The following is a 10,441-nucleotide window of genomic DNA, read 5'->3' on the forward strand; positions in this document are numbered from 1 at the left end:
TTCTCTCACTCTGTCACCCAGACTGGAGTGCAGTGGCCACTCCCGGCCACCGCAGCCTCGACCTGCTGGGCTTCGGCGATCCTTCCGCCTCAGCCTTCCGAGTAGCCGGAATTACAGGCGTGCGCTACCACGCCTGGCTGATTTTTTTTTTTTATTTATTGTAGAGATGAGGTCTCGCTGCCCAGGCAGGCCTCGAACCTGTGGGCTCAGGCAATCCACTCACCTCAGCCTCCCAAAGGCGCAGGATTACAGGCTGAGCCACCGAGCCTGGCTGAGGAGAGCTCTTAAGCAAAGACCAGGAGAGGAGTCATTGCATGACTGCTGTGCTGGAAAAGAGCTTTCTCTGGGGCAAGAATGGGGAACTGAATTGGGAATGTATGTAGGGAGTTTGTAGAAGGCCTTGAATGCCAGGCTAAGCAGCTCAAATTGTTTTTCTGTAGAAAGTAAGCGCCACTGAAGATTGGTGGCATTATCAGTCTTTTTGAGAAGACTAGTGAAGCAACTGTGTGCATCAAGACTGAAGTTAAGTCTGGGTATGGTGGCTCATGCCTGTAATCACAGCATTTTGGGAGAAGGAGGTGAGGGGTTTCCTTGAGTCCAGGAGTTCGAGACCAGCATAGGTAACATAGTGAGACCTCATCTCTACAAAATATCAAGAAGTTAGCCAGGCATGTGTTGGATGCCTGTAGTCCCAGTTACTCAGGAGACTGAGGCAGGAGGATCGCTGGAGCCCAGAAGGTTAAGGCTGCGAGGAACCGTGATCAATGCCACTGCATTCTAGCATGAGCAGCAGAGTGAGACCCCCAACTCAAAAATAAACACATAAATAAATAAAAGACGGAAATTTAGGATGTCAAGGCAGGGGAGGCTAACAGTTATTAAAAACTAGCTGAAATTTGTAGCCATTGAAATTCAAAGAAAACCAAAAGCAAAAAAATCACCTAGCATTGTATAAGACCAAGGCACAGATCATTAGACTTTGTGGATTCATGAAGAAAGACTTCAAGATCACTAAAGGATAAGAAAATATTTCAAGTGGGACCAATAAGATGCATAAAAGTAAGCGCGTGGGGAATCGCACGAAGCCTGGAGGGTTTCCTCTGCTGGTGCTAAGAAGTGTCACTGTGGCTGGCAGATAGATGGATGTGTATCTAGCTTGAGGGGGCATGGCATGGATGCTCCTGGAAAATGATGCATCTCAAGAGAAGAAGGGTCCAGACAGCAGGACCCCACACAGCACCAGAGCACTGGTCTTTGTTGGGAGGATGATACCAACCTCAACACAGTGACTGGCACTCAGACTACAGCCTCACCCAGCCTGCCTAGACTCAAAAAGCGACGGGTAAAAGTCTAACAGTGCTACACAACATCGGGACCCCAGAAGCACAGCTTTCAACAACCCACTCCCAACTAGAGTACAATGAAAGGGACGAGAGACATTCTCCATCTTACACAGAGACACAGAACTGTGGCACCATAAGAGCTTCTAGCCTATCAGGGGTGAGATATGCTAAATGTGTCCAGGTACTGGTAGAAGCCCCCGTGTCCCACGGAGCAGGCTAGTTGCCAGCAGGGGGCAGGGTATCTACCAGAGCAGAGACAGCATTCAGCCGAGGATGTATAGTGTTAGTGGAAGCATTGCAACACCTGGTAAGAGTGAATTCATTGACCAAATCTATGCAAGACATCCCTAGAGCATCCCAGACATACTTGGAGTGGGGAAAAGGGGGAGAATGGTGTGTAGTAAATGAATCCACATGTAGGATCAGTGGGTCAGTGACATGTGCATTGGTGTTATTAATGATACTTCATTTAGTTTCAGAGGCTGATCATTTGGTCCCAAATTCAGTTTACAGAGAAGTAAACTATGTCCGTAAAAAGATCAGCAACAGGCTGGGCACAGTGCCTTTTGCCTATAATCCCAGCACTTAGGGAGGCCAAGGTGGGAGGATTGCTTGAGTCCTGGAGTTCGAGGCCAACCTGGGCCACATAGTGAGACCCCCGTATCTACAAAAAAAAAAAAAAAAAAAATTATGAAACTAGGTGGCATGTGCCTGTAGTCCCAGCTACTTGAGAGGCTGAGGCAGGAGGATCGCTTGAGCTCAGGAATTTGAGGCTGTGGTGAGCTGTGATCGTGCTACTGCACTCCTGCCTGGGGATAGAATGAGACCTTGACTAAAAATAAAAATAAAAAGATAAGCAACATTGTCCTGAAGGAGTTTTCTTGGGGAATACAATTAGCACAATTAACAGTTTGAAGAAGGGCTATAATATTAATGACCTTGAAAGCCATACTGAAAAACAGAACGAATGCAGCAGACAGCTGTAGGTACGACAGGGTCTTGAGCAGAGAAAAAAGTGCTACAGGTGACTTCTGAGGAAAGTCCTTAGTGCAAGGTGGACTAGAATGGAGATAACAGAGCTGAGGGTTGATGATCACCGGTTTTGAAGCTGGGACCTCTTCTCTTGCTAGTCACATGGCTGTGTCTTCACAGTTTTAAGGATTAGGATAAATAAAACAATATATATAAAAATTACACCTGATACCTCAGTAAGTGACAGTGACTGTTACTATTGCTTTGTTTAAAGTTCTAAGGGTAGACTGGGCGCTTTGGCTCATGTGTGTAATCCCAGCTCATGTGTGTAATTGGGAGTCTGAGGCAAGAGTATTGCTTGAGGCCAGAAGTTTGAGACCTACCTGAGCGACATAGTGAGACCCCTTCTCTACACATTTTTTAAAAAATTAGAAGGGTGTGGTGGCATGAATCTGTAGTCCCAGTTTCTTGGAAGGCTGAAGCAGGAGAATGACTTGAGCCTAGGAGGTTGAGGCTGTGGTGAACCATGATCACACCACTGCACTCTAGCCTGGGTCACAGAGCAAGAACCTGTCTACACACACACACACACCCCACATGGGGAACCCAAAGAAACCCGGAATTATCTTTTGGCGGGTGGGCCCCTTGTAGTTCAGGCCTCCCTGCTAGGTAAGTGTTCTAGGAATTCATCATCATCAGCTTGCAAGCTAGCGTTGTTGAAAGAGACTGAGTTCTGCTTCGGTGAATTTTTTTAGACTGTTTCATTTGCCCATTTCATGATGGGTAATTTATACGAATGCACCTACCCACATTGCGCTGAGTGTTCAGCTTTTTTTGGCCAAAAAGCAGCATGATCCCTGTGCTCCATTTGCCCTGTTCACCGAGTCTCATCCCAAGCAACGTTTTGTTTGTTTTGCCGGATGAAAAAAGTCAAAAGGAAATGTTTTGCCGATGTGGAAGAGGTGAAACAAAAAACGGCAGGAGCACTAAAAGGCATCAAAATTGACATGTTCAAAAATGTTTTGAGGCCGGACTTGGTGGCTCAACCTATAATCCCAGTACTTTGGAAGGCCAAGGTGAGTGGATTGCCTGAGCTCGCAGGTTCAAGACCAGTCTGGGCAACTTGGCAAGACCTCATCTCTACAATAAATTAAAAATTAGCCGGGTGTGGTATGTGTAGTTCCAGCTACTTGGAAGGTTGAGGTGGAAGGATTGCTGGAGTCCAGCAGGTGGAGGCTGCGGTGGCCATGAGTGTGCCAATGCACTCCTACCTGGGTGGCAAGTAAGACTTCAACTCAAAAAAAAAAAAAAAGAACATAATTTGATTGTCAACATGTTAAATTTCAACTTTTCACTAGATATTCAAGTAATCTTGTGTGGAAGATCATTGGTAACATGAGACTAGACAGAGAGGTAAAATGTACACATATACAGGGTAGTGCCAAAAAAATGTATACACATTTGCGAATGTCATACTTAAAATATGTATACAGAAGGTATATGTGAGAATCATTTATATGCCAGTTCTTATGCGGTAGCTGAAATCTATAAAATAACATCCAAACATAGCTATATAATATACATCTACATTTTTTAGTCCGAGTCTCACTTTATCACCCAGGCTGGAGTTCAATGGCACCATCACCTGTTGGACTCAGGCAATCCTGCTGAGACTACAGACATGCACCTCCATGTCCAGGTAATTTTTTGATTTATTGTAGAGACGAGCCTCACCATGTTGCCCAGGCTGGTCTCGAACTCCTGGGTTCAGGCATTCCACTCGTCTTGGCTTCCCAAAAGTGCTGTGATTACAGGCTGAGCCACCGAGCCTGGCCCCACCCCCTGTTCTTAAACACAGAATTATAGACAAACAATACTTGCAAGTTACGATAGCAGACTATGTCTGGGAGGCTGTTACTAGACAGGAAAAGTCTAGCCAGCAAGCCATGGGGGCCAGCAAGCTCATAATCAGGGCAGACCTCTGTACCAGGAAGGGGCTAGAGTAAGAGGCCTAGGACAAACATTCTGGAATGAGGACTTTTTTTTTTTTTTTTTTGGAGTCAGTGTCTTACTCTGTCACCTAGGTTGGAGTGCTCACTGCAGCTTTGACCTGTGCTCAAGTGATCCTTCTAACTCAGCCTCTCAAGTAGATGGGACTATAGGCATGTGCCATCACGCCCAGCTAATTTTTTTTTCTTAGAGTCTCACTCTGTTGCCCAAGCTGGAGTACAGTGGCATACTCACGGCCACCGCAGCCTCGACCTGCTGGGCTCAGGTGATCCTTCTGCCTCAGCCTCTCAAGTGACTGAGACTACAGACACATGCACCAAACCCAGTTAATTTTTTTTTTTTAGAAATGAGGTCTCACTATATTCTCCAGGCGGGTCTCAAACACCCGGGCTCAAACAATCCTCCAGCCTCAGCCTCCCAAAGTGCTGGGATTACACGCTTGAGCCACCATGCCTGGTTTGGAATGGAGATGTTAAAAATCCAGTTATCTAAAAAGCATAGGGTTGAAATATAAGAACAAGAAGAATCATTACTAACAGTAGTAGCACTCGGGCAGGTAGCACACACATGGACACACTTGTACATGAATGCCAGACTACTAGTCATCCACCATAATTTGCTCTTGCAACATAATACAGAAAGTATGACTGGTACCTGATTGCCCGGCTAGAGACTTGCCCTTGCAGCTGGGCATAGCATGGGCCACATCTCTTGTTCAAGACTCAGCCTCCTCCCATGGAATTACACTCTTTTCCCACCTCTGCTGGAATGATCATGATAGGAACAACCTCAGAAACTCCATGTTGAAGACAGCAGAGCCAGTCAGTCTGGGTCTCTGGAGACTGAGTGCAGCAGAATTGCCCATCCATTTGCAACACTCTTTATAGAGCTGTTATGTGAATAAGCTTCTTTATTTTTGTTTTTGTTTTTGAGTTGGAGTCTCACTCTGTTGCCCAGGCTGGAGTGCAGTGGCACACTCATAGCTACTGCAGCCTTGACCTGCTAGGCTCAGGTGATCCTTCCACCTCAGCCTTCCAAGTAGCTGGAACTACAGGTGTGTGCCACCATGCCTGGCTAATTTTTATTTATTTATTTATTTATTTCAGAGACAAGGTCTCACCATGTTGCCCAGGCTGGTCTAGAACACCTGGGCTCAGGCAGTCCTCTCACCTCCGCCTCCCAAAGTGCTGGGATTACAGGTTTGAGCCACCGTGCCCGGCCCAACTTCTTTGTTCTTTAAGCTTGGAGTTTGGGATATTATAGCAGCTTGACCTACTCTAATATCACAAGAACAAGCCCTCAGATCAACTGAAGGTAGGAAGAGTGAGAGGAAAGCAAGGTAACACAGCAGGTCTGGGTGCTTACTCCTTCCTATCTGTAGGTCAATCTAGAAGCATGGTTGGCCCTTGACCCTGGAAATCTGTCCCTCAGTGTGCTGGTGCTTGCTGGTGGGTTTTTTTTGTTTTGTTTTGTTTGGGGCTTTTTTGAGTCGGAGTCTCACTCTGTCACCCAGGCTAGAGTACAGTGGCACAATCATAGCTCACTGTGGCCTCGACCTTCTGGGCTCAGGTGGTCCTTCCATCCCAGCCTCCTGAGTAGCTGGAGCTACAGGCACGTGCCACTATGACCGGCTATTTTTTTTTTTTTTTTTTTCCCATAGAGCGGAGGTCTCTGTGTTGCTCAGGCTGGTCTTAAATTCCTGGACTCAAGCAGTCCTCCTGCCTCAGCCTCCCAAATTACTGGGGTTAGGGCATGAGCCACCACGCCCAGTCTGATTTTGTAATACACACCTGCAGCAATGGACCATGCCATACCAGCTTGTCAAGTGTGATAGTTTATTTTATTTTTTTCACTTTTTTTTTTGTTTTTTTAGTCAGTCTCACTCTGTTGCCCAGGCTGGAGGGCAGTGGCATGCTCATGGCCATTGCAGCCTCAACCTGCTGGACTCAGGTGATACTTCTGCCTCAGTCTTCCAAGTAACTGGAACTACAAGCATGTGCCACCATGCCTGGCTAATTTTTCTTGATTTATTGTAGAGATGAAGTCTTGCCAAATTGCCCAGCCTGGTCTCCAACCCCTGGACTCAGGCAGTCCTCTCACCTTGCCTTCCCAAAGTGCTGGGATTATAGGCCAGAAGCACCACGCCCGGCCTGTTTTTTTCACTTTTATCTGCATTTATTTTATGCGGAATTGGTGCTCTATACCATCAGAGAAACTTCTCTAGTAACAAACCATAGAAATGATCCCTGAAAGTATAGTCTGTGTTAAGGAATACCCTGATAGTTGGTAAAACAGTGTTTCTAAGTGTGTCTGTGAGGATGTTTCCAGAAGACATTAGCATTTAAATTGGTGCACTACATCAAGAAGATCGCCTTAACCAATATGGGTGGGCATCAGCCAATCTGCTGAGGGCCCGAATAGAACAAAAAGATGGAGAAAGGGTCAATTTCCTCACTCTGCTTGAGCTGGGACATCCATTTTTCCTGCCCTTGGACATCATTGGTCTTCTGATTTGGGGATCTTCAGACTCCGATTAGGATTACAACATTGGCTCACCTAGCTTTCAGACCTCTGAACCCAGAATGAATTATATCACTAATGTTCTCAATTCTCCAGCTGGCAGATGGCAAGATGGCAGACTGAGGCACTTCTCAGCCTCCGTGAGCCAATCAATCCCTCATAATAGATCTCTTTCTGAGTATTTATATATTTCCCATTGGTTTTGTTTCTCTGGAGAACTGTTACTATATATCAGGTTGCTTTGTACAAGTGTCAAGACTAATGAAATATACCTGGTTTAGTTGCTGGGGTTGCAAGTTTTGGTTGCCATGGTCAGATGTATAGTAGGATAAGTCCAAGTCACCAGCCTCTCCATATGAGTCTTAGACTCATAGACTCAAAGGAGCTGCCTAGGAGGAGAGATACCACACATGCACCAAAAAGGGGTCAGAGGGGACGGAGGATATCACACATTCACCAAAGAGGGGGAGGGGACAGAGGCTACCACACATTCACCAAAGGGCCAAAGGGGGGAAGGGGACAGAGGATATTACACATTCATCAAGGGTGGGGAGGGGAGAGGGAAATATCACACATTCACCAAGGGGCGGAAAGGGACAGGATCGCCAGAGGAGGGAGTGAAGAGGGGAGGAAGACAACACAGGAGAGGGAAGGGGGATGAAGAAGGGCAGAGGAAGGAGGGGGTAGACACAGCCCCTCTGTGGCCCCTGGTGGGAAATGGTGAGGAAGCCTGTGGGTCCTCTCCGAACTCCCTCGACGCAAACCTTTTCTCCACTGCTTTTGTTCTGTGCCCTTGGCTGTAATAAGCCTTAGCCATGAGTATTACTTGTCGCTCCGATCCGTGAGTCCTTCCACCTAATCGCTGAACGTGGGTTATGGGGCCTCGGAGGCGAAGGAGGAGTTCGGGGGGGAAACAGGATAACCGAGGACCTGGTGAGCCTCAGGCCTTGGGAGAAGCTGGGGGGAAAGACAAACAGTATCCCCTTAGCTAGATGTAATCGTTGTGGGAGGGAAAAGGAGGACCTTCAGTGTTGGGATTCTGGGAGAACAGGCACTCTATTATCGAAGCTGCTGGGAAAATAAGTAAGCACTGTTCTTTTGGCCCATAATCTGTCAACATAAGCCCAAAGCCTTAAAATATATATAAACTTTTTCTTTTTGAGTCAGAGTCTCACTCCATCACCCAGACTGGAGTGCAGTGGCACACTCCCAGCCATCACAGCCTGCTGGGCTCCGGCAATCCTTCCACCTCAGCCTTCCAAGTAGCTGGAACTACAGGCGCGTGCTACCGCCCTGGCTAATTTTTTTATTTATTGTAGAGAGGATACGTTTCCATTCACCAAAGAGGGGAAGGGGACACAGAGATACCATACATTCATCAAAGGAGGAGGGAAGGGACAGAGAGATACCACACATTCACCAGATGGGGGAGGGGACAAGTTGCCCAGGCTGGTCTTGAACCCTTGCACTTGGGCAGTCCTCTCACTTCCAAACTTTTTTTTAAAAAGATTACGCAATAATTTACTGAGCGCCTCCTCTCCCTGCCCTCGCAGACTCCAGGTTACTTTTTCAGCTCATAGCTCTTGTAAGCTAGACCGGAAGACGGCCCAGGGCAGGGTGCAGCGAACCACTCAGAGAAATCACACCGTGGCTGGAACGGGTCTTTCTTGCACTGCAAGGCCACAGTCAGCAGAGCTAGCTCCTCGCAGAGAGCCTTTACCTGGACCGCCTTCCCAGCCTCCTCCTGCCGGTAGTTCCGCAAGATCTTGTGCTGCTTTGGAGCAGCCTGTTGCAGACACCGAACCACTCACTAGCCAGCTGCATTTGTTGACAGTCACACTGGCATCCCCAAAGAGGTCAAGGTAATCATCCGGAATCTGAAAGAACTCTCCCATCTCCAGTAGAATCTCCTTCCTTCCTTCTTCCTTCCCTCCTCCCTTCCTTCCTTTTATTATTATTATTGTTATTATTTTTAGAGAGATGGGGTCTTGCTATGTTGCCCAGGCTGGTCTTGAACTCCTGGGCTCAAGCAATCCTCCTGCCTTGGCCTCCCAAAGTGCTGGGATTACAGGCGTGAGCCGCCATGCCCGGTCCCCAGCAAGATCTTCTTGGCATTGGCACATTCCTTCTTCCCGTCAGCGCCTGCCATACATATGGCAGCAGCGACAGGAAGGTAGAAGGGGTAGCAAGCTGTCCTGTACTTGACCATAGACTAATACGTCTTTTCAGTGAACCTGCCAGGATCCACATTGCCATGGGGGGCTGTGATGAGGTCCAGGGTCTGCCCAATCTCAGTTTGGCAGGAACTCTGCAGGAAGAGCTCTATTGGGTTCACGTGATAGGGCAGCTCCTGGCAAGAGAGCTTCAGCATGCTTCCAGAAGCGTAGAATCATTGATGCCATCCAAACCTATGCCTGGATCCAGCACTTCTGTGATACCAGCACTTCTGTTCCTCGTGAGTGACATTGTCCGCCACCAGGAAAAGCTTACAGGGGATCCACACACCAGCCCACGGTCAGGGCCTGCTGGAGACTTATCAGTATCCTGTTTCTTGACTCCCCAGCTCCCAGAACAAGCCAGCATCCTCAGATTCCAGTGGTACTTGTCTCTAATAGCATTGAACTCTAGGACAGGGGTGTCCCAACTTTTGGCTTCCCTGAGACGCATCAATTAAAGAGGAATTGTCTTGGGCCGCACATAAGTTATATAATATAACTATTATAGATCACAAGATTTATGATGTATATACATCATAAAACTTTTACATTTTTATTATAAATTTTAGAAAAATGAGAACCAGCTGGGTGTGGTAGCTCAAGCCTGTAATCCCAGCACTTTGGGAGGTGGAGGCAAGAAGATTGCCTGAGCCCATGTGTTTGAGACAAGCCTGGGCAATATGGCAAGACCTCATCTCTACAACAAATCAAATAATTTGCCAGGCATGGTGGCGTGTACCTGTAGTTCCAGCTACTTGGAAGGCTGAAGCAGAAGGATCACTTGAACCCAGCAGGTTGAGGCTGCAGTGGCCGTGAGTGTGCCACTGCACTCTAGCCTGGGCAACAGAGTGAGGCTCCACTTGTGTTTAAAAAAAAAGAGAGAGAGAGAGAGAGAACAATATAAAGCTAGTGGGAAATTTGACCTTGTTTTTGTAAAACTCATCTATCAATGTCTGGTTTGACGGAAGTGGTTGCAATTCTTAGTTAAGTTCTCAAGGTGCCCGAGAGAAATATTTGTTGGAATTTTGCTCTTCGTGTGCTTCATAATTGAAAACAGGTGCTCACAGCAGTTTCTTTCGCCCATGCCAACTCTGGCATGTCTCCCTTTCTTTTTCTCTTCTTTCTCTAATAAACTTCTGTTTTAAAACAGAAAAGAAAACAGCTGCTCAAAATGTGTGTGCTACCAAAAGCAATGTCATGAATAAGGCGTGATTGTGAACTTCAAAAATGGAACTAAGCATGGGGTTACGGAGAAAATAAAAACTAAAAAACAAATGAGGTTAAAAGATTTTGTGGGAGCTGGGCACAGTGGCTCACACTTATAATCCTAGCACTTTGGGAAGCCTAGGTGAGAGGATTGCCTGAGCCCGCAGGTTCGAG

General features: G+C 47.0%; 1 pseudogene; it reads right to left on the reverse strand.

Annotated features, from left to right (window-relative positions):
* Positions 1–8,406: 8,406 nt before the first annotated feature.
* LOC103272270 lies at positions 8,407–9,428 on the reverse strand (annotated as a pseudogene).
* Positions 9,429–10,441: the final 1,013 nt, after the last annotated feature.

This window comes from Carlito syrichta, unplaced genomic scaffold, assembly GCF_000164805.1.
Source record: "Carlito syrichta isolate Samal-C Ts95f unplaced genomic scaffold, Tarsius_syrichta-2.0.1 Scaffold312196, whole genome shotgun sequence".
In the NCBI taxonomy this organism is placed as follows: domain Eukaryota; kingdom Metazoa; phylum Chordata; class Mammalia; order Primates; family Tarsiidae; genus Carlito; species Carlito syrichta.